Genomic DNA, 26,383 nt, shown 5'->3' on the forward strand with positions numbered 1-26,383 from the left:
ACCTCTCCTCCTCTTGATATGAATAAATGTTTTTCTCGTCTATTCCAGGTAGCTAACGGTGTAGTCTTATGTTAGGTCCTATCGTAGTTCTCTGTCGACAAATGTCATAAGCATCCCTCAGCCAAGTGTTTTTGGCAGCGTTAAAGAATCGTGATTAGAATCCAGTATCATGGACGACGTTCCACAGTCACGCAGCTCTCGGTACTGCACATTCTCACGCCACTCTCACGCGGTGGTACCCTCATCCCTGTCAGGCAATATACGACTGTTCGATTTCAAAATATTCTAGAGTGTTCTGCTTTATGGCGCCAAAGACGGTGGCAAATCACTCCGGAGATTATCTACAATGAATGCTTGCTACGCACTCGTTACAGTTAACAGGAGCATGCAAGATTGGTATCGCAGTTCTGCTGGTAGCTTGCCGGTCTGTACACCGTGCAAGCATGCAGTGCCGAAGGCTTAGTGAGCCGGTGTATTTTTGGCTGTTCGTGAATCCTGTAAGTCTCCAACTTAAATTTATTAAAAATATATTAACAGGGTACTTAACATGGAATTTAAACTTTCACGATTCAAGGCAGGATCAAAACGGAAAATTCTATTCGTTTATAATACGTGTTTTATAATAAGTGTGTAGCATCCACCCTACGGCTATAATATGTACGAGTACATCACAGACTTCTTATTACGTAAATAAAACTATAACATTTTGCTGATAATACGGCAGAAAGAGAAAGGTAAGCGCCTGAAATCTGTGTCTACACTATGACGGTTTCCTCGGAAGACAGAAAATCTCCGTAATAGCATGTGCATGTTCCTATGCTAAAATTACATCACGATGTCACGAAGATGGCATTAGCTCCGTCCCGACAGGCATGAGGTAGGTACTGAGACACATATATCTGAGGAACATATTTCTCCCTTTTTTCTATATGGTATATACCCGTGCGTTGTAATTCACCCAATTTTCAGCATGCACATCATACCTTTCACCTTTGATACGTCAGAGTTATGCTTTTTCGTCGTAACGAGACATAATGTACACTGACGGTATGCATGTGAGATAATGATGTAACGACAACATGTCACGGTGTGCGTTCGCACAGCTGCTTAGGGGTACTCAGATATGAACGGTCTGTGGGCCTATATAGACAATACAAGGCTACGCTCTGTACTTATAGTAAATACTACAGGCGTATTTCTGGTGTTGAAGAATGACAATGCTTTTGGGATGTAATGATGTGATCTCATCGTGCACTAAGAATAATTCGGAAATATCGAATGTAACCAAAACTCTCTGGCGTAGGGCTTTTGATTAATTAAAACTGCTGTTGAAGCACAACCTATCGTCTATCTTTTCAAGTACGTGTTTGAATTAGATCCAAATAAATTCAAAACGTAAGGCACAAACCGCAAATGAGAGATAGTGTATTTACTATACGATATAGCCTCACAACTACAGTAACAGAAGGATAGAAAATAAAGTAGTACAACGTTCAAAAACCGAAAGGTATGTAAGCTGGGTCCCCCCACACTTTTATTTTGTCCACTTATTAGTCTCGCTGGCTGCTGACAACGAAGAAATATAATTTGACAGGAGCCACCAGCACACGGTACATTTACATGATAAAGCTCGTCTAACTTACAGCCCTTTCATTTGCGAATGGTTCAAGTTACCGAAATCAGGTTTTTGACCAATGATAGTAGACACTTGTACATCATTTTGTTCCATGTGTAATACTTGAAACGTTTGTTTTTTTCCGTCTCCTGTAACCTATGCATATAAAGCAAACAATAATTTTAAAATTTTTGTAGATCTGTTATAGTATCAATATCTGTGATCAGCCACTCTAATTATAGGTGGATTTTTGGCATTCACCACATGACTTGATTGGACCTCAGGGCATCGCCCGTAGGGGTGTAAATTATCTTTGATTATTGGTGAGAGTGTTTCTGATTTCCTGATGATGTGCACGAGGTGCTTCACGGCACAACGTGGTAGTATCCGGGAGTGCCTTTCTTGGTGGACTACGGATCGTGGATGCAAATAGCTATTACCGTGACACTGCCAACGTTCGCGGACTGAATACGTCGTTTTCTTCTTCTTTTTCTTTTGCCTTTATCTTGTACCTACGCGGGGTCGACGTGGTTCTTATCGATTGGCACTGTTAATGTTTGAGGCCTCCACCACCCCATTACTCACTGGGACGGAATTTGTGTACCTCAACTGTCAGCGTGTATTGTCACCTATGTGAAAGTGTGCAAACTTTTTCTAATAGTTGGCGAATCCAGTAACTGAGGCGGGACGTGGTACCAGCCAGGTATTCATCTAGTAAGATATGAGAAAACGCCTGAAAGTCAATTCAAGCTACGCGGTACACCGACCTTTGCCATTAATTTGCCGGACGGATTCTATCTAGGGCCGGCGCGGCTGACCGAATCCGGAAAGTGGCGTGCTAATACCCGCGGGTATCCGGGCGGGTTGCGTACGCCTCTTTATTTATTTTACTTATTGGGTGAACGATGTTGATGCACATTTTTAAGAAAACACGGTTGCAACGGAAGTTACCAAAAATTTTTAATAGTTCAATTTTTTTCGCCTTTATAAGATTGTATAATAATTCAGACGATGAAGGCTTCCTCTTTGATTTCTAGTGCTTTTGCTTTGTGAAAGGTGACAGGTCATTGAGTCTACATTTTAGATTCGGATCGTTCATTGTGCTACATTGACAGAAGTGATTTGACTTCCTTCCTTTCTCTTGAGCATATTTATCATTTTTCGTCCCTTGTGGCACTTACTGTGAAGTTCGATTCATTTCACAGCCCACTGACGATTTCGACTGTGACAAAGCGAAGAGCGTTCAGTGACACTCACATTAAAGCTTCGATATTTGCGAGGTATATTCGACTTCAGAATATTACGCTTCAGATTCCAATCTGGTCAGGCTGATTACATTTCTTATACCCAGAGCAGATAGGGCGACGCGTACTTCCTCGGATCACTGACAAACAAGGATACTGCGGCCATGCTTCTGTCATCTTTCAGGTGAGAAAAATCGGTGCACTGTGCCGGATAACGACATTGCATTTCAGAGACAAACAAATTTTGTCTTTGCTTAACAGATATTTGAATTTCTGAAGAACAGCTATTCTAAAATTGACACAGTTCAGCAACAGGCACGGTTATCGCAGATTACACACCTAGGTTTAATCCTTGCAATTGAAATACTGATATTCAATTACGTTGTCGTTAAATCGCCACTTGAAGAATTTCACATTGGTTTCCCCGTGTTCAGTATCTGCACATGAAGGCTCTGTTGTATTCATTGTCGAGGAGAAACTATATTCCTAGCACGAAAGAGAATCCTAAAGTCATTTATAGCATTGCGTACCACAAAATTATAGTGAAATGAAAGAATGAAACATTAGTCAAATAGTAATAACTAAATCTATTTGTAAAGTTTAATCTTACGTAAATGGCAGTCGAGAAATACATTACACTATCTTCGAGATGAGCTTACGAATTTGATTATGATTCCATCATAAAATTATTTTGCAAGCTTAATTGTTTCTTTTCTTATCCTGCTTCCATGATAGATGAGACACAGCGAAATGAAATATTCTGGACTTTTTCGTAGATAACCTCACACACTGAAAGTAAATACCTTATTAGTACCACGAAATATGCTGAAGGTCAAGACAATTACTTAATCAGAATAATGACCATACACTGTGAGGGCAGCGAAAGAGGTTTTCGTTCTGCGTGTTTGCTGCAAAAATATAATTCTGAAGTGATCGCAGAAGGGGAGTATCAACCTAGAAGTATTACGCATTCTTTGAAAGACAGATCCATAAAACAGATATCAGACTTTTACCTCGATGATAAATGAGGTGAGCCAGTGAGAACTTGGATAGGTAGACCGACACCTTCCGATTACATCTCTGTGCTGGCAATGCATTTAACGAACGGCTATTAAAATGACTGTATCTGTGTGACTGATTCTCTCATTATGGATCTCTTATATAGTAATTCTTTAAATTAATGAAGGACCTGCTCAATGTAAATCACAAGATTTGTTTGACGATACTATGCAGTACACCACTTCTTACGAAGATTTAAAGAACAAGCTTTAAGGCTTTAAAGACATTAGCTCGACTTGTTGGATGACATCCAACATAAACCCGAACATATGGAGATCAACGTGCAACTGTAACTTTACTGTAAAGAAATTCTTTATTTCGAAAAATTTTCAAATTAAATAGATTTTAGAAATGAAAACGGATACAGTAGTAAGGCAAAATTCACCAGCAGACATACATACGTTACCTGTGAAAAATGATAGTGATTACATCGCGCTTCATTATTCAAAAGCAAACATGTGTGAAGGAATTTCGTTCATTAATTTATAGGATTATCTCGGTATTGAGCTCTGATTTATTTCTGAATGATACACCAAATTCAGTTACTATTCAGTTATTGTTTGAAGGTGCATATTTATAGCTTTGTCTATTTCGGTTTCTTTTAAAAATGTCATGTCATTTAGTGACTGAAATACTTTGTTAATATTGCATGTGAGCGATTAAATGATATAAGAGTTATGTGAAATTATTTTCTCCTAGATTTGGGTTTCGAGTCCTGCTATGCATGGCAGCCGGTAGAAACAGACAATTGAACTGAGCAAGTAGTTGGACAGATATAAGTAAACGTTGGTTTACAGCTTCAGCGGCAGTTATGTAAAAGTAACCTCAAGTGTCGTCAACTAGGCTACGTTCCCGAGATTAACGAAGAGTACCGAAAACATTTCACTGTTCGGTAAAACAAAATCTACTAATGCAGTCAATATTTACATGGAAAGATAATGCAAAGGAATTCTAATAACAACTTCAGTAATATTAATGAATAGTGAGGCAGGAGTAGAAACAGGTAAGTTCATTCTGTTCTTCATTTCTTGAAACACGCCTTGGGCGATTTGCTGTGTAATTCTTTTTCATGTAAATCGCGGCTATACCCTGAAGTTCTGGAAAATCTCCTCTCTCGGCCACAAAGACAATTATGAATGTGACGTAAATTGGAGTAGAAGCAAACAGTACTCGAAAATTCGTGTTTTTGGTAACATGCAAACCGCTCGACAGATAGCTCTAAGAATTTGGAAACATTCGAGAAGTAATTCATAATCCACACTGATTATCAGTAGCAAAAAACAATACGATAAAAAAATGTAGCTAACGTAACAAAATACAAGGGACCGACACATCTTTCTCACTGCATGCCACTCACAAATATAATGATTCTCTATCTGCCTGGAACATATCTATACATATTTCAGTGCCTTCTGCGCTTTACAGGAATCCAAATGTAACTGTTCTGCTTTCCCAGATTGATTTCGCTGCCATTTTGTCGAGGTCTGTGGAACGTAAAACAGTAAATTAAGTGAACATCAAATATTTTAGACAAGTTGTTTCAGGTAAAACCTCAAAGTATGAACATCGTATTGAATCGACGCTTTATCTCCATTACCTCCCCAAACTGTCATTTCTGCAATTCTGCCATTGGTGATATAAGAAATCTGAAATAAAGTACTGGCTTTAAAAGTATAATCTTTTTTTCAATTTCTTACCTTCTGTCAAAAGTTCTGGTGCATTTTTCGAAGGAATGACAGTGTGTAGGCAAGATTTAAATTAATTTTCATTTTTTACGTTACCACTGATTAATTTGATAGTAAGTTACAAGTACGTGTGGAAATAAGTAACCGAATAGCACTACCACCAATTGTATTATAACGTGTAAATAAAACATTGATAGTCAAGTAGTCCTAGACTAGAGGGTTATGTAAGAACAATTCTGTTTCTTAATTCTCTTAGGCATGTTGATGTTGAGGTCTTGGCTCGAAGCTCGGTCGGACGCAGCTAGTCCATGTTGCGCAAGCTTCTTGATCTCTGCATAACTACTGTAATCTATATGCATTTTAAACTGCTTACTATCAGGCCGACCTTAGTCTCCCTGTACAATCTGTTTCCTCCACACTTCTTTCCATCGTCAAATTGATCGCTTATTGATGCTTCGCGTTGTGTCCTAACGACCGATCCTTTCGTATATTCAGGTTGTGCCATGAACTTCTTTTCTCCCCAAATATGATTCAGTACCTCTTCATTAGTTATGCAACCGCCTCACCTAGTTTTTAATAGTCTACTCTATCACCTCGTTTCAGAAGATTTTCTTCTATCCTTTGGGAATCATTTATCGCCCACATTGCACTTCCGTACAAGGTTGCTCCCCAAATACCTTAGAAAACTATTTCTGGAACATAAAGTTGTATTTGACGTTAAGTAATTTCTCTTCTTCAGAAAAGCTTTCCGTGTCGTTGACATTTTGCAGTTTATATCATCTGTGCTTCAGCCATCGTGATTAATTTTGTTGCTCGAATAAGAAACCGCAACAACTACTTTAGATATCCAATTTCCCCAGCATCACCCGATTTAACTTGACTATAGCCCATTACCAACGTTTTTCTTCCAGGACTGTTGTAACCTCTAATAAAAATACTATCCTTTCAGTTCAACTGATCTTCCAAATCCTTTGCTGTCTCTAACAGATTTGCAATCTCATCGGCAAACCTCAAAGTTTTATTTTGACTTTCTACGCACTGAAATGTGATGATTTCTCCAAAATTTTTGTTTGGTTTCGTTTACTGCTTGCTAATGTGCTGACTGATGACATCATGAACCGGCGATAAACCCGTCTCACTCCATTCTCAACTACTTACTCCTCTTCAGGTCCTCTGACACTTATAACTGCGGACTATCTCCTGTACAAGATACTTATAACCATCCGTTCCCTATATTGTATTCTTGCTACTTAAATAACTTCGAACGATTCTCTGAATCTACAAATGTTATAAACGTATATCTGCCTTTCTTTAACCTATCTATTAAGATGTGTCTTAAAGTTGGTACTGCCACGCGTGCTCTTGTACTGTTCCGATACTTTTATTGCCGGCCGGAGCGGCCGAGCGGTTCTAGGCGCTTCAGTCTGGAACCGCGCGACCGCTACTGTCGCAGGTTCGAATCCTGCCTAGGGCATGGATGTGTGTGATGTCCTTAGGTTAGTTAGGTTTATGTAGTTCTAAGTTCTAGGGGACTGATGGCCTCAGATGTTAAGTCCCATAGTGCTCAGAACCATTTGAACCATTTTTGATACTTTTATTAATTTTACTGAGGTCAGCAATCACCAGTCTTTCCATTATACTGTAAATAAGTAGTCTTATTTTGCAATCATAACAGAAACTGATTTTATGTAGTATTCACACCTGACCTTAACTGCTCAATATGGAACTGGAATTATTAAATTCGTCTTGGATTACGTTCTTGTCTTGTTCCTATTGAAAATTTAACACAGTAAACAGCCTATAGTACTTACTCAAGTAGAACAACCAGTGTCGTATTTCTAATGATGAACCACTGGAATTTACTTTCCACTGAGACTACAATTCGTTTCCAAAGAAAATATGTGTATAAAAGTGAGATATTTCGACGTTAATTTTTCGCCTGTTACTTCAAACGAATGTGGACATCTACTCTCATTAGTGGACAGTTGCGGATAAATAGAGGATTACCTCCACATACATTTCGGGCACACGTATAAACCTTACGGTTCATAAATCTATAAGTACTTGTTCAGATGTAAAACGAGTGCTTACAAAATATCGTATCTCATTCAATACCAGTAAGCAGTCTTCTTAGACGTGACGTTATCACAGAGCGCTGAATTAACAAAATCGAGGTTCCGCCTTTTGACTCTTCGTCAAACTATTCTGATTTATACATGAGCTGATCACAACAATCTGGACAGCTTTCAAGAGGATTGCTAAAGACACTGAAACGCTTGAAAAAAGACGGAAAATTTATACAGATCTGTCGGACTTTCACTGCGTAAGATACTCCTGTAATTACAACCGTCAACTGTTATTTATATCATTGTAGTATTGGAACGTCAAAGTACTTCAATTTGCAATACAGTTCGGAGTGAACACGTATTTTGGTAATTTCACCACCTACTGTCGAATGCTGCTTGGTATTTTGATTAGTTCACTTCATGCTGTCGAATGCTGCTTGGTAATTTAAGGACTGTGTAATAATGGAGCCGGCCGAGGTGGCCGAGCGGTTCTAGGCGCTAAGTCCGGAACCGTGCGACCGATACGGTCGCAGGTTCGAATCCTGCCTCCGGCATGGTTGTGTGTGAAGTCCTTAGGTTATTAGGTTTAAGTATTTCTAAGTTCAAGGCGACTGATAACCTCAGCAGTTAAGTCCCATAGTGCTCAGAGCCATTTGAACCATTTTTGTAATAATGGAGACATGTTTGCGACAGGGATGCATTACACTGTATCGTGTTGTATTTTCACGCTACCGTGCGAATGAGAGGCAAAGACGTCGACAGGCATACATAACACACATCATATTTCTGACAGCTAAGAGGAGGGCAGCTGTGGGAAGCTACTGGGCTCACAGTCGGGAGAACACCGAATCGAATCCCCGCCGGGCCATTAAGATTTATGGTTTTTGAGGTTTTCGTAAATTGCGTAAGTTAAATGCCGAGATGGGTTTTTTGAAAAGGTCAAGACCAGCGTCCTCACCTATCCTGTCTTAACTCAAACTTGCACTGCGCCGTAACTCAGCCGTTATCGATGTGACATTAAATCCCAAACTTCCTTTCCTTTTTATATTATCTTGGGGAAAGAGGTACAATATCGTACCGTTATTCGAGTCTAGGGGTTTGAGTTCAAATTTGCTGAGACTTTTGCAGAGACCTCTTAACATGTTGCCCGATGGCGCTCATTTCAGAATCTTCCGCCGACGGGTTGTTAATGGTTTTTCTAACGTTTCATCAGCAAAAGTGACTCATTGTTAAAGATTCTCCTTCAATTACTGGTGGCAAACCACTCATTGGAGGATGAATTTTCGACAAATGCAGTCACTCACATTACAGGGTGTCTCATGGCCATTCTGAAATTTAACGTGCTCTCTACCATCGAAGTACAGTTCGGGAAAGTGTACTGTGCATATCAAAATGAAACAGCGACTACGACCGTTACAATAAAATATGTGAGACACAGTTGGTTGAAGAATTGGCAATTAAATCTTTTCTAGTCTTTATTTGCACTGTCAGAAAATACCACAAATGAAAAATGAGTCTCGATAGAGCTGAGACAGTACGATTTCGGCTGAGATCTTCCACCGTCGTCGTGCTGGACAGGAGTGACTACATTTATTGTATTGGTAAGTGCAAGTAAGCTTTTGTGTCAAATCGACTATTTAATATAACCAGCATCTACGTTTCATGTCCACGAAATTCAAATAACTTTATGAAAAGCTTTCCCATTGGAAATTTGCAGTCGTCCATGCGTAAAGTAATTTCTAGGTAATATTCTGCTGACAAACTTATCCTTAGCGCAACTCTCTTCGCTCATTTGTCACTGAATTACACATAAGGATCTGAGGAAAACTCTCACACATCGCAGTACACTCCTAAAAATTTGTGAAAAACTGCTTTGAAAATAAATGAGTGCTGTCCATCGTATCCGACAGATCTGAATAGTCAGCCGACAAATCATCTTCCTTAAACATACTCACTACATGTATCCAGCGAATGTGATGGGAACAAACAGCAGCACATATCTCGTTTCACCTAATTAGTGACAAATGATTAACCAATAAATCAAGGGCAGCTTAAAGAATTAGATCTAAAAATCCAATCTACTGAAGTACTAAAAATTGCTCTCTTAGATACCTTAAGAATAATTGTGTTGCCTCAAGAATAATTGTGTGTCTGAAACTATGGAGAAATAGCACGACTGCATTTCCGTGTAATTATTTCTAAATTTAACATTTCACTCTTTAATTTATTAACACTACAGCTAATTTGTGGAAGAGAATTTGAAAAAAGATAATCTTATTTGTCGTTGTACGGTGGAGTCTGATGTTTGGTTTTATGTGAAAGGACAACGTTTGACTATCGTCATAAAATAATACAAAACCAATTCTTTTTTAAAACTTCATCACTCTCGAATAGGTACATTTATTTCAATATTGCAAAGGATAACTCGAGGGTAATTGTCATAAACATGGATAGTACAACACAATAAAGACAGAAGTAACTTTCATCTCACTTGCACAATAACTGAAATGCGTAAATGTACCCATGAATCCAAGAGGAATAAGAAGAAACTTTGGAGATTGATGAACAATCTCTTTTAAATCACACAGATGACTAGAAATCTACAGCTTTAAACTTCCTTAGGCCGGCCGACTGTTTTCCTCAAGTCCCGATACCAGAAGCAAGCGCCTGTTTACCAATTGCTCCGCAGACTACCCACTTCGCTTCCCCGAACGTCGCTAAAGCTAAATCTAGGAAATTTATGGACTTTCTTATCTCTGAGGAATGAATTTAATTAAATCGCTCCGCTTCGTGATCTAATTTATTAGCGCGCGAATTACTTTCGACCGTGCGTTCTGGTAGTGGGGGTATCGCTGAGTCATGTATGTTCCTCGATTATTTAAAGGATTCCCCGTTTTGCTGACGGTTGCAACCTAATGTAGCAAGCAAGTCGGGCATCTGAAATAGTGTGAAGCCGAAAGAGCACAGTATTCGTTTCCTTGTGTAATTTTCTTATGCAGGACGATTTAGAAAGAAATTGTTACATTCCCGATGATTCCAAGAAGAAGTAGTTATATACTTCTTCATAAAGACTACCTGTACATTATACGTAACGTAAATGTTTGAGATGAATACATAACGTACAATATATAAACAATAGGCAACAGGAATTGATTTGACTATTAACTCAGCGCCTTTATGCAGAGCAGATCCGAAGGTATAATCTACGTACGTAATAAGAATTTGGGAGGCGCAATGGTCTACAAGTATTAAGCTTCGACGTCGGACGTGACAAGTTTCTGAGTCAAGAACGTCGGAACGTTTCTTCATCTGACCAACGCCAGCCGCTATAAAAGCAATAAATTAATCGTTATACACACATTAACGCTACAACTCGCCCTCTGTAGTCATGCTTCATAACTCGTTAACAGCTTCTGAGGGGTGTCCGATTACTACAGCGACAGTCTGCAACTGAGATGCTGGGTGATCCGTCCGATGTAATGGAATGGTGTGTATCCAGTTATGTGTGTCTGCAACGCTGTATCGCTGACGGTAAACCCTGAAACTATTCAGTGCGAGAGTCATGCGGCAGCTCTCACTAACTGTGAAGTTCATAATATTCTCGCTTGTATTACTTATCTAATAGATATAAGGAAATTATGTTTCTCTGTTTTGTCATCGCATTTCCACCTTTCTGAATTGAGTAAAAATAAAGATACCTCAACGACTGTTGTGAAGAATGACCCCTCTTATTAAGGATCTCTTCTGTGAACGTGATACACCTTCACGTACCGTCGCGACTATTGCAATTCATGGAAAACAACATACTGATCAGAAATTTTACAGGAAAAGAAAACTTTTATTGCGTAACATATTTGGAATACTTAGTTGCAACATTTTATTACATGTGTGTGAACGGAACCGCCACGGAGTAGAAATTAACAGGAAAAGTCAAAGAGTGACCTGTGTGCTGTATGCACTTTTAGCCACTGGGCTGCCCCTGTACACGAGAACAAAAAGTTTGGAGGCATGTTTAATTTAATCTCCGAGTGGAAAACACACAATTCCCTGTTTGCTACTCGACATTTCCAGCATCACACTCACAAAAACGTACAACATGGCACTGATCCTGAAGCAGATTTGAATCTCAAATTGTGAGGCACGTAACAGATTGATCAATTGGCTTTCCCAATGATGTGAAATGACGGCAGCTGAAGTATCTGATAATCGTTTGCAAAACTGAGTAAATATATTAGGATGCGAACAACGAAATTGCAATACAGGAAAACTGCAAAAAGTCGGTAGTACACATACTGATAAATAGTAATATTAGAGCAAAAATTAACAACTGCGAATTTATTTAGTATTTACGCGTGTCATTACTCTGCGCAATGGTAGTTGGTTACATCACTATCAAACGCATATTGATGGAGCAAAAATTTTGTCAAGCCACATTCATTGCGAGTATAATTTCCAGTTACAGACTGACCTTTAGAATTGTATACGCCGTGGCCGAGCGGTTCTAGGCGCTTCAGTCCGGAACCGCGCGACTGCTACGGTCGCAGGTTCGAATCCTGCCTCGGGCATGGATGTGTGTGATGTCCTTAGGTTAGTTAGGTTTAAGTAGTTCTAAGTTTTTGGGGGCTGATGACCTCAGAAGTTAAGTCCCATAGTGCTCAGAGCCATTCGAACCATTTTTGAGAATTGTATGATAATTGCTGGCACTGTGAGTGTGTACGAATCCTAGAAATTCAATGATAAAAGACGTGTGACGGTTAGTTCTTTAAATATGCTTATCTCTTAAGTTATCTAATGGCCGAACATGAGAGTGATATTCAAATGCTCATCCACTTTGGTTTTAAAGTGAATGAAAAGAAAAGTAACGCGGTTACCGTGAAAAAACATTAGAATGATCTACCCAATAACGGATCTGAGTTTGATGATACTAGTATTATTATTTAACCCGAAAACTGGTTAAAAGGCATATACTGTATAACTAATCAAATACATTCATTAATTTTACAACAACGTAAAATAATTGATAGTAAGCAAAGGAGGTTTTTAAAGTATAGTGACTAAGAACATGATGTCTAAACTTATTCTAAAATTTAAGTGTAGTTCAGTAGTGGACCTGAAAGCCATACCGTATAGTTCAACCTGTGAGTTCATACGAGTCTACGACTCCGGTTTGTACTGCCCTGAAACATTACCCCTTTATATGAAATTTAACCCATATTTGAATAAAAGCAATCTGACTGTCGATGGTTAGTCCAAGGCATTTTAGTGCGTTAGTTAGCTGGATAAAATATTCAAATTTGTGTGAATTCCTAAGGGACTACACTGCTGAGGTCATCGGTCCCTAGACTTAGACACAACTTAAACTAACTTGATCGAACTTATGCCAAGAACAACATACACACACCCATGCCCGAGAGAAGACTCGAACCTTCGGCGGGAGGGGCCACGCAATCCGTGACATGGGGCTCAAACCGCGCGGCCACTCCGCGCGGCAGTTAGCTGGATGGGACGATCATGCATATTGAGGTAGAAGTCATCGAGATGGAAGTTGCGAGTGGTGTGTCCTATAATTATTACCTGTGTTTTGAAGGGGTTAATCTTAAGGAGCCATTGATTACACCAGGAGGTAAACTGATTGAAGTAGATCTGGAGGGATGGTTGGGATTTGTGGTACGTAGGATAGAGGAAGTGCAAAGCAGTGTCAGCATGCTGCAGGATATGGGCGGCAGGAGGTGGTTTAGCCGTATCAGCCGCGTATAAGAGTTACAGGAGACAGGAGGGAACGGAACCTTGGGGCCCTCTTGCAGTGGGGTGGAAGGTACAGGAACTGGTGATGTTTACAGTGACATAGGATGGGTGATTGGGGAGAAAGGGTGCAATAAGGCGGACATAGTTGACTGGAACTGCGTAAGTCTAGTGTTTGAAAAGGAGGCCAGAATGACGTACCTGGTCGTATGCTTTCTCTAGGTCAAGAGAGACAAAGATGGCGGATTTAGGGTTGTTGGCTTGTTGGGACAGGAGATTAGTGAGGTTCAGGAGTTGATCATCAGCAGAGAAGGAGGGACAGAAGCCTCACTGTGTAACAGAAAGCAGAGAGTGTTGGTGAAGATGTTGATGGATGGGTCGTGAGAGGAAAGATTCAAAGACGTTGCTAAACGCTGAGGTGATACGGATGGGGCGGTACAAGGAGATATCAAAGGGGAGGGGGAGGGTTGTTTGGTTTCAGGAAAAGTAGGAATATGGAGGTTTTCCGTGGGTCAGGATAGTATTCTGTGGAGAAGATAGTGGTATAGAGGATTGCAAGGGTGATGAGAAAAGAGAGAGGACATTCTTTGAAGTGTCGATAGGTAATAAGGTCGTCGCCAAGGGATGTGTTGTGTTTCCTGTGAAGTACTTGTTTTATGTCCTGTGCTGTGATTGGGGCATTTAATCCTGTTTCTCGTATGTTGTTCAAGTACCAGAAGCTGGGAGTCAGGGGTCGAACCGAGCATTCTGTGAGTTCGTGGACAGTAGGGAATTGGGAGGAGTCAAAGTGAGGATGAAGGCAAGTTTTTCCGTCTCGGCTTTAAATGCAGTTAAAGGGAGTGCAGTTTATTCGAAAACGTAGTTCGCAAGTGAACACATGTAGAGGATTCGAATAAAGACCAGAGTGTTGAAAAATAAGTTCGTGAGAATCCAAAATTGTATTATGAACATTGAATATATTCAGAAACTGTATACAGAATCTCATGTTTCAGATACAAATCCAACTCGACTAATCATGTGCCTGTATATGACCAGCCAGACACAAAAAACAAACTCTCCCCCCATATACGAATTAGCACCCATACTGTTCTTGATACAGGAAGAACAACGAGACAAACAATCAGAAAGCTAGGACGACTGATTAAAAACTGGATATCGATTCTCATGTGTTCTAACGATGTTGTGAACTCAAGCAATGGCAGAACGCTATACTTAACAGATCAGCGTCTCCTCAAGGCGCTAGACTGAAAAAGAGAATATCCTACTGTCCACGGAACATACGGTAACGCTAACCGGTTTTGGCGTAGATCTTTCCTATTGGCTGGCTCACGTCAAAGCTCAGGCGACTCGCTGAGGAAGAAACTCATAGTATATACCGAATGGTAAGCTACCCTAACAGAGGGGAAAGCGACTACAATTCTTTGAGACAAATAAGTGCCTACCAACGTGACCACGAATACACGGGAGAAATTTGTTTGACAACAGACGACCTTCATCATGAATAGTGTCGAAGCCTGATATATTTTTTTAAAATTTTATTTAAGACACAGTTCATTTTGCTATCAGTAAACCACAGAAATAAGTCATGTATCATAGCGAGTAAACTCACTTGTTTTACATTGCTTCGAAGTAAATACAGTGTCTGACAAGAAAAGGTGAAGCGCTCCAGAAGGAGAGTAGAAAAAGAAATGAAACCTCACTTGTTGTGATATTATTTTAATTATTATAATATCGAATAAAATTTAAAAAGACCTTGATAGTATGAGTCAGCTTATCAGTATAACTTTGCCACCCCTCTGGCCTGGACGAATGGACTGATCCACTTGGGAAGTGTGTCAAAAACAGCCGTATCCTTTCTACAACTGTTGTAACTGGTCCTCGATATCCTAGGTGGTGACACAGGGACATAGTTGACATGGTCTGACACATGTTATATCGTGGACGGGTCTGGAGATCCTGTTAGCCACTGCATTACCTCAATATGACACAGACAGATCATGAAGACATGTGCCATATGTGTACGAGCATTGTCCTGTTGGAAGGCGTCACCACGATACTGCCGCGTGAGAGGTAACACATGAGACCGCTGGATGTCGGTGACATACTGCTGTGCCGTCAAAGTTCCTTCAGTCACTACCAGTCTTGATCTGAAGTCACACTAGATAGCTCACCACAATCTGACGCCTGGAGTAGCACCGCTGTGCATCTCCAAAACATTCAAAGAATGAAACCTGGCCCCTCGTCTACGACGATGGTCATTCGGCGTTGCGCAGCACCATGGTTCTTCGCTGACCACAGTGTGACAACATTAAGCCACACACTACGCCTCCCGGTCACACCACCACTCCCATCACAGACGTTTGTGTTGTGGTGTTACTGGAGACCTACCACGGGATGGTGATACCCTCGTCTGGCTGCTCCAGTGGTGTGGGATGACGCAGAGTGTTGCAGGGAGTCCATTCTTGTTCTCGAATCGCAGGCGCAGATGCCAATGGACTACGATACGCTTGGTGTACAATATGACGATCCTCCCTTATAGTGGTAAGAAGTGGCCGCCCGGAACATTGACGATGAGTATGCCTACACTCAGTCTCTCATGCGTCCCAACATCGGGCCAGTGTCTTATTCGAATTCCCCGCAGATCTGGATATTGCACGATTCGACCAGGTGGCCAAATGGAGACCGAAAATGAGGTTCGTTTCACTCTGTAAGACGCTGAAAACGTTGTCTAACATGTGTACGCGAAATCTTCATGACATACACAGTGATCACGCAGCACCTGGTGTGTTTAGACCCCTTATATATCCTTGCATGCTTGGTAACGACAGTAAAGACGAAGAACACTAACGCCCTCTGGTAGCATTTCTACATGTCACAGAGTATTGCAACACTAATCGTTTAGTTTCCCGCCGTTGTTGTGCACTTCTACGATGGCACGTTGACATTAGACCATTTCCTCTGGGTGCTCTTATTTTATAAGGCAGTATAGTACCAATGGTAAAAAAAACAGCCCTACTTAATTGACATTCCTATTCCTGATAACTATAGTTTAGGTACAGGGCGCGGCGCTTAAATCCGGAAACATGAATCTTTTTTAAAAACAAAATATACTAAAACAAAATGCAAATGAAATTGAAAATCCGATTACATGTAAGTAATTGTATCTCTCAAGACTAACATTACTCGATGTAACCCCCTTCAGCTGCAATGACCGCCTGCAATATTGTCCTGAAGGATCTCACGCATTCTTTAAAACAGCGCTGTCCACATTCGCGAATGCTGCTTCGATAGCGGTGCGTAGAGATGAGACATTAGGGTGCCTCGTCTTATTTGTAACTCTTTCGACTACGCTCTAAAGGCTGGCCGCAGTAGCCGAGCGGTTCTAGGCGCTACAGTCTGGAGCCGCGAGACCGCTACGGTCGCAGGTTCGAACCCTGCCTCGGGCATGGATGTGTGTGATGTCCTTAAGTTAGTTAGGTTTAAGTAGTTCTAAGTTCTAGGGGACTGATGACGTCATAAGTTAAGGTCCCATAGTGCTCAGAGACATTTGAACCATCTTTTACGCTCCAAACATAGCAGTCGAGGGAGCTCAAATCTGGGGTATTCGGGAGCCAGAACTCCTTTGACCAGAACATGTCAACGTTATCCGAGATCCAGTTTTGGACTATATGGCTCGTATGAGCCGGTGTACCTTCCTGCTGATAGACATATTGTCTCCCCGTGCCCACAGTTACCATCCAAAGTTTCACGACATTCGTCGAAACTTGCAGATAAACTTCTTTTGTGGAAGTTTGTGCCTTTTCAAAGAAATGTCGTGGCATGATATCACCCTCACTGGACACAACATCTAGGACGTAATCCCCAGACTTCTCGTAAGCATTATACTTGGCCACAATACCGTAAACGGTTGACCTCGGGCACCCGAAGAATCAAATTATTTCAGTGGGCAAACGCCCAGCGCGAAGACTTTCGCTAGTCGCGGCTCTTCGGTTGTACTCCGCACTTGTCCGTAACATCTCGACCATTTTGAAGTTATGACTGTTTGCTAGATGTCTATGGCTTTCAAGAACGCCAGTCGTAACCTCATGCGGAAGTACGATATGGCGGTAGACTCAAATTGCAATTTGTCCGGATTTAAACGCCGCACCCTGTATTTTTTTTTCAGTGTGATTTTATACTATGCATTGCTCACGTTACTATTTATATTAGTTACAATTCAATTTATTGTATCTGCATTACAAAAGAAATAGTGTGACAGTTGTTACGAAATTGTTGGTAGCCGTGTTGAAGTGAGGCATGGCTTGCTTTGGACGGTCTAAAGGCGCAGCAATCTAGTGACTCTGAAACTACATAGCATTTTCACACTGTTATGAAGGAAGACCATTCATTTTCCTTTTATCTGTGTAAAAGCAGATCACGTTTCCTTCATTTGGCTCTCGTGCTTGAGGAGGACGAAAAATGTTTTTATTGTTTTCTTGTATGTATGCGTTTAATAATTGGGAACTTAAATTTCCGTATATTCATACCCTTTAAAATACTAAGAGCGTTTTGTTTAACAAGATATTCACTTGGGTGTTACAACTACAATATCCGCTCTAATGTGTTATTGGGACGGTAGTGCTTTAACATACGTAAATTTAATGTGAAATCCTAGCTTTTCTACTTTATATGTAGTTACTATAAACTGCGATATCCACAAAATAATGCAGCATCGTCACGAATGCTTTAATGGAGGGAATGCACTCGCCAGTAGCAACTTAATGAACGATTCGTGTAAGAACTGTGAATGGTGAAGTACGTTAAGGGTGAACTAAGTTTTATAATGAGAAAATATATTAAATGCTGTTATTAACATAATAAGTAATTGCTTGTTTCATAGCGTTCTTCTCAGTCATAAGTACTGGCTTCAGAACAGGCCATGTAAATGTGCATTCGGTTCTTCGGATTTAAGATAAACTCGTGGATTCATGGCGTGGAGAGCCACCGGACATGACGTCAGGTTGTGGTTCGTAGTGATTTAGGGAACTCTGACGGCACAGTGCTACGTGACAAACATGAAGCGTCTTCATGGGTCAACTTTCATGCCGCAGTATCGTGTTGTCATTTTTCAACAGTATAATGCTGGTCCTCAAATGATATGCGTCCCTATCAGCCGTCTGTTTGATGTTGAGGTACCCCCGTGGCTAGAAATTTCCATTGATCAGTCCTCAATTGGACACGTGTGGGGCCATCTCGTACTTCAACTCCGTTCCACTGCCAGTACCCAGGATATCGGGAACCGGTTACAACAGTTGCGGACCAACAGGATACAACAGCTTTATGAAACCGTTTCCAACCGAATAAGAACATCCATCCAGGCCAGAGGGGATGCAGTGCCATACTGCTAAGTGGGTTCATATTGCCAAGTTATTTGTAAATAGCATCGTATACCCTCTCAACACGTAAAGTTTCATTTCGTTTCCTCCTGCCTCTTCTGGGTGCTTCACTTTTTTTGTCAGGCAGTCCACCACGACGTACTCACGTGGTGAGTTACAGTCTACAGTGAAAATACTTTTTAATTTTACGTGCACATATTGATTCCAATTTGTTGAGTTTATCAGACACGCGTAATTTTATTCGTGCACATAGGAAATACAGGAATATACGTAAATATAAGTAAATAAACATGCGAATTGCACTGTTTTTGTACTTGCATGGTTTCGTGTCGCCTTTACACTAGCTGCCAAAGATGAACACGGAAGCATCTATATATCTCACAGAAACGACGCAAAGCGTGAAGCACGTCTTCTGCTTAGACCGGCTAACAATGAGAGCGCTACAAAGGTCAGACGAGCAGGCAGTGCCGCATGAAATCAGTCTCGGGACAGAAGACAACAATGACAAGGTTACCATAGATTTATTATAGAATTGCAAATACATGACCACATGTGTGAAGCGAAAGAACGAGGGTTAAAATTTAACACACCATCAACGTAGAAGTCATCAGAGGTAGAGTGCTGGGATAGGGAAGGCAAACATCTGCGTCCTGTTTTAATGGAACGTCCTAGGATAGGAAAACCGACGAAAACTTTTATTACGGTCGACACTGAGTGAGGAAGGATACACAATTTTTAGATTAGAGTTTGATGAAAGAAGCAAATTTAAGAAGTTTTTCTATGTTAATATTATGAACCTAGCGGCTATCAGTCACAGAATTTGTGTCTTATCCCATCATTAGCTACGGCCTCGTCAATGATGAAGCGAACGTTTACCGTATTCACTTACATAAACCATAATTAACTGATTAGAAACACAGTTTATGGGAAATAATCCAAGGATAAAATAATGATTTGTAATTAATGAAACCTCGCAAAAAATTGTTTCAGTAGAACAATGATACTCTGTAAAGGACTAGTATAGGCTGAGAACTGTGCAGAGATATTACAAAGAAAATGTAAAAAGCGCACTTAACATTGACAGTGCGCGATCACGCAGACTGTTCGCGGGTTATTTTTATATTACTTAAAATGTCCTGGTTCGTTTTCCATTGCACGCCACGATTGTGATACAGGTATTAGTCATAACTGAAGAGTATGTGTTCCCAATTTTTGACTGAGGAGCTGAAATGACTAATTATTTCCTCCTTTATACAACACATGCCTATTATAACTGTCCAAAACGAAAAACAAATCATCAGTTACGGTTAACGGAATATAACTGCAAAAATAAGACTTCAAAAATATTAGTGACATTTCTTGCAACCTCAGTCGCAGTATGTGCTAAACGTTAAAGGGAGAGCATCACTCAATATCCATCGTTCCAATTTTGGCAAGCAATGGTGTTTTACAAACAATCAGCTGTGTCCGCATGTCGATTACAGGGAAGGCTTGTGCTGCGTTGCAGTTAGGTCTCTGATTCGGGAAGACAGAAGATATTCCTCCAAAACTTCCCTTCGGGGAATTTCTCTCCAAATTGCAGAGACTGTTTTTATAGGTTTTAAATGTACATTTCCATGAACGCTGTTGACATTCTGTCGAAGTCGTGTTTGCCCTTACCTCGCAAAAGAAGTTCTGGTCGAAGTAATGTAATTGGTGCAGTCGGTCCTTCCAATATTCAGTCGCTGGTCGACGTTAAAGCAAGCCACGAAAACAAACGCACAATGAAGCCTATCTCTGCTATAGAAACTGCTCCACTTAATTATCTTCTGACTGAAGGCGAAGTTTCGGTAACTGCTCTAGGGATATTCCGGGAGTGAATTCGCTGGCGAAGCTGTTATTCGAACGTATAATGAGTAACTGTGGATAATCGCGAACTCCACACTCGGCCAGTATTTATGGTCTCGTACGAATCTGTTACAGCATTTCTTGCCAGCAAAAGACAATATTGTATGTAAATTCGATGTGTATTTCGTATGCTGAAAATTCACTCTTATAGATAAAATGTCCAAATTAAAAGTGCAGATCGAATACAAAGAAGGAGTGAGAAATCAGCCTATCTAATATTATCGCCGAAATTATTAAAAATAATTAAAAATTAAGCTGTATGCCATCTTCTCCGTTTACAGTGTGTTCCCTAAAATTAGTTTGTTGGCCAAAATATTTTCCTAAGGCTCATATTGTTACACATATTGGTTGTACAGTCACGAAATTATTGTTTTACATAAGTTAAATTTTTTTTCTTGGAAAGTTTTCTGCCTTTTCCACAGCTGAATTTTTCCCATTGTGTTACATCATAAATCTTATATTTAGGACACTATATCTGTTGTTAAAATGTTGTTTTATCTGTGAATATAGTACACCATCTACAAGCATTGTGTGATAGTACTCATATTTAATTTAATGGCTAAATCTAAGTGTAATCGATTACAGATTAACGTTCTTTCGAAGACTGGGTTATTCGAGACAAAACAAAAGCTGGGATTGGGGAAGCATCGATAATAAAATCGGCCGCGTCCCCTTACATACACTATGTAATCGAAAATATTCGGCCACTTATTAGTGGACATCAATGTAAGGTGTGTCCACACGTCACCATTATGCCGAACTGAACTGTGCTGGGATACTTTCAGTGAGGTGTCTGGATGTCCTCGGAGGAATAGCACCCAATTCTTCCGTCAGAGCCTAAATCAGAGAAGGTAGTAAGGGTAGACGCTGGTGTATGGAACGAAGTCGACGTTATAACACATCCTAAAGGTGTTTATTGAAATCAGAACGAGACTACTGGCAGGCCAGTCCATTTCAGAAATGTTGTCCACAAATTGTTGCCTCACAGATGTTTCATTATGACAGGTTGCGTTCTCATGCTTCGCCTCTAATGTACGCAGCACATAATGATTTAAAATGTGTTAATACATTTTCCGTATTTAACGTTCTCTTCAGCGCGATAAGCAGACCACAACTTAACCACGAAAAAAATTTACTGTATCCCCACCTCCTCAGTATTTCACTGTCGGTAATGTTTTCCAGGCATTCGCCCAACCCAAAATCTCCCATCTGATTTCCACAGGGTACAGCGTGATTCATCATCGCAAATCACTCGTTTCAAGTGGTGGTGGTTAGTGTTTAACGTCCCGTCGACAACGAGGTCATTAGAGACGGAGCGCAATCTCGGGTTAGGGAAGGATTGGGAAGGAAATCGGCCGTGCCCTTTCAAAGGGACCATCCCGGCATTTGCCTGAAACGATTTAGGGAAATCACGGAAAACCTAAATCAGGATGGCCGGAGACGGGATTGAACCGTCGTCCTCCCGAATGCGAGTCCAGTGTGCTAACCACTGCGCCACCTCGCTCGGTCACTCGTTTCAAGTCATCCAGTGTTTATTGGCGTCGCTCTTTATTCGACCTCCAGCGTCGCTTAAAAATGACTACAGAAATGTGCTGCTCGACCACTGTACCTCATTCTTTTTAAATCTCTACGCATTGTCGTTGGGCTAGTTGAACTGCTTCTAGCACTTTGGAACTAATGTGTGATCCATTCCACTAATTTCATGCGACCTTTTCTTTATTTTTATTTTATTTTATTTATTTTGTATCTTGCAACAAGCCTCCGCAATGCTTGACGGTCCTTGGCCGTAAGTGCGTGACGTCCGCCCGGTCTCGGTGGTTTTGCTCACATTACCGATATTTGATTTGGGCATCTTTAGAAGGACTGAAATTCAAAGACCACTCCACGTTCGAAATCACGAGCTTTGCTGGCCGACCCATTGCTGTCACTGTTTCTCTACACTCCCCATCTCCGTTTACGCTGGCGGGTAGCTAGTGGTCAATTCTGCATAACATATGGGTGTTCGGATAATTTTGATCGGGTAGTATACATCTGCTTTCACTGTAAATGAGAAATACAGCAAGAAATATACTATTTCTGTGTCGTTCGCACGAATTCGTTTAAAAGCAGTAGTTCACCTGTTACAGATGATAATTCACTGTTAACACTTTATCGGTCATATACACACAAACTTTCGCTGCTTAAGCGAATGTAGGCGGAAAACTATTTACCGTATGAGAACCAAATTTTATAGGAATGATGTTCAGACTGTGCGCTGCAGATCTGCGTTGTTAGCGGTGTTTCTGTCATGAGCTGACGTTAGAACCCCGTACTGGTACGGCAACGTAGGGCTGAAATACTAGCATCAGTGTGCATGACAGCTGCACACATTCATGACGGGTCTTGGCAATGAGAGCAGGGCTTTACTCGTAAAACTGTTTTATCAGAGCAACAGCAGTAGTGCTGCTGCTCTTCGGGATTATCGAGGCACTTAAGGGATACGGCGAGGTCCTCTTTTCGCATCGAGGTTAAACAACATGATTCGGAATTTCGAATTAACTGGTGATAGGGGAATGCCTCCTGGGAGACCGATGCCGCAAATTGCTGAAGAAGTTATTGTTGTCATGACTGAGAATGCTGGAATTAATGTGCAACCTTCAAGCAGTGCACGAGCTGTGTCAAGATGGCTGCATGGTCCATCGTTCGAAAAGTGCTGCGAACAATTGTGAAATTGTATCTCTGGTGCGGTTTTAGGCTGTAGTGGACGCAGATGATGGTAACATTGAGCAACTGGAACGTAAACATGGGATGCAATTACCAAATGTTACTCACTTATATTGAAATTAAAATGTGTCTTTTTCGATGGTTTATGTTTTATTTCTCTTCCGCATGTCCTGATAATTGTACCAACAAATTTTAATTGAGCTACGATCACTCGTTTTTCATGGAGGCTCTCTCAAGAACCGAAAGTGTAATTATCAACACCCTGTACATCCATAACGACTAAATATATCGAAGTATGGTCTTCGGTAAGTAGTAGCATATAATTTGGCGAAATTTCGGGCGTACGTAAGTAATTTGTAACGTTTGTAACAGTCGAATTACGTTACGATTTTTTTCCTGTGATGGAGCTATATACTTTTTCTATGGTTATGGGAGCAGCCTTCAAAGAGCACATCAGCGATACATGTCTCTAACTATATCGTACAGTAACAAGATAACATTGCTGTAAAGGAATGTCCTACCGTCAGCAAAAGAAGTAGTACGAATTTCTCTTAGTGTATCAAGTATAAGAAACGCTTGTAACTAATCTGCCTAAAGGTGCTGTCGCGGCAACCACACAATGTGCTCGTGAACAAGTTCACACTTCCACAGTTTATACGGCAGCCGAAAATGTGTCTGTGATTTTGTTACAGTAACGATGCAATTGTGTGCTGAAAGACATCCTGATCGTGATAAGCACTCATGCTCTGTCTTTGCAAACGTTATTAAAAATCCGAATACTGGACACGTAATTAATAAAATAAGCAAATGAGAAATAAAGTAACTTACGAGATAAATGCAACTAAAAGCTTAACACACAACACACATGACACACCGAGACATGTTGAATGTGCGAGTGGGATCAGCCAATAGGAGTCTTCTGACTGTTCTACATTCGAACTCATTTCATCCTTTCCACATTCAGCTCCATCAACCACTTCATGGTAATGACTTTCAAAATCGGTTCCAGTTTTCTGAGTGGTGAAGACTAAGACCGCGAAGTGGCGCGATGTTTCTATGCATTATTTTGTTTACTGAAGAAGCTTCGTTTACTGGCAGTAGGTAAATCGATCTTCGCAATATGCACTACTTGTCAGCTGAAAATCCACCCTGACAGCGGTGCCTATTTTATTCCTGAGACTCTAAATGGCCCAGATAGCTACAGTTTCCAATAAATACACTGCCGCAGTTACTGAAATACATCCTACTGGACACAAGGCAATTTATGTGTTAGCAACATGACGGGTGTCCCCCACATTCCCCACAGAAAATTGCAGAATTACTTAACGGAACATGCAGGGATCGTTGGATCGGTCAATCTGGAAACTCAAACCTGCACGATCCCCAGACTTAAAGTGTATAAAATTGAAGCAAGAGGTCCACAAGGAATCACTGAAAACTCCCGACACCATGAAATGCCATTCAACGACGGCCTGTGCCGTGATAAGTACAGATAAAATGCGACGTTGAGTGTTATGTGCCAGCAATCGCTTTACAGCATGTAACAGCGTTCAGGTAGCATTTCTGGACATTTAATATGACAGGCATGGTAATAAGCACCCTAGCCGTACCTGAATTAAGTGTTTTCGTACATTTTGTGCAAATGTTTGTGGGATCTCTTCTTCTGAGCGTGGTTTGCAGTGCTGTGATTTGTTACTGTTTCGTGATATATTGCTAAAGTCTTCACCGGAAGCTCTTTCTAATTCCAGAGAATAAAATGTATTATTCTGTTAACTGAAAACAAAGTCTGTATCTTAATTCGGCGGCTATAAGCGTAAAAAGTAACATGCGTACAACACATTTACTCGGTCTGCACATGTAGTGTTCAAGGAGGAATGGTCAATAACCAGGGATATTACAGGAATGATCATTCGGAGTAAACAAGTCTAGTAAACATTGGCTCTAAACGCATACCTTGACAGCTAACAGCACTTCTTCATCTTCGGTACTAACTCCATTGAACTGCCGACTTAATATTGCCGACAGTGACGAAAAATAAAGTAGCTTTAGCAATCACTATACCTCTTAGATTTAATTACTTGTCACTCTACTCACAGAAAACTATGTCGATTCCTTGGTGTGACTACCCTTTCGGTGCTGATCTGTAGTCGCGACAGGTACCAACCTATACAGAACCATGGCGAAATAATGACTTCCTCGCTATCACTCTTCGTCACTTCCTTGTTCGTCCTTTACCGAGCTGTAGAATGGATCAAAGCTAACACCCTGGCGCATGGATTCCGTCGTCGATTCCACACAAATCAACATGGCAATGATGTATGTGCCAGTCATCAGACCCTGTTTCCTGCAAGCACGCCCCTCCCCTTGGTGCATGACGGAATCACAACAGTAGTTACCGCCAGCCGGTGTGGCCGAGCGGATCTAGGCGCTTCAGTCTGGAACCGCGCGACCGCTACGGTCGCAGGTTCGAATCCTGCCTCGGACATGGATGTGTGTGCTGTCCTTAGGTTAGTTAGGTTTAAGTAGTTCTAAGTTCTAGGGGACTGATGACCTCAGATGTTAAGTCCCATAGTGCTCAGAGCCATTTGAACCATTTGAACAGTAGTTACCATTTGTCTGTTGGAAAAGTAAAGTCGTGATGTCTTGCAGATTCTGCAATCACGTTTACACAACAGAGCTATTGCAGAAGGACACAGAAATGCTATATTGTTGGTGTATACATCTATGGTTGGTCTTAAACACATTAGCCAGAAACTAAAAAAAATTAAAGTGGAACATTTCTTGCTTTAGAAGACAGGGGAAAAAGTGTGAAATTTCAAGGGCAAAAACATTTGCTCTCCAGAATTGGGACCTTCTGAAGTCGATGGGGTACAACACAGCGCCACATGCAGTCACAGAGCTACGAATTCTGCATTCGACTTGGCATGCTACACAATAATGTGGCATGCTGCACAATAATGTGACAAACTAGAGGGACGAGTATTACCTAGGTGCAGTTCTAGACTGC

This window comes from Schistocerca piceifrons, chromosome X (genome assembly GCF_021461385.2).
Source record: "Schistocerca piceifrons isolate TAMUIC-IGC-003096 chromosome X, iqSchPice1.1, whole genome shotgun sequence".
Taxonomy (NCBI): domain Eukaryota; kingdom Metazoa; phylum Arthropoda; class Insecta; order Orthoptera; family Acrididae; genus Schistocerca; species Schistocerca piceifrons.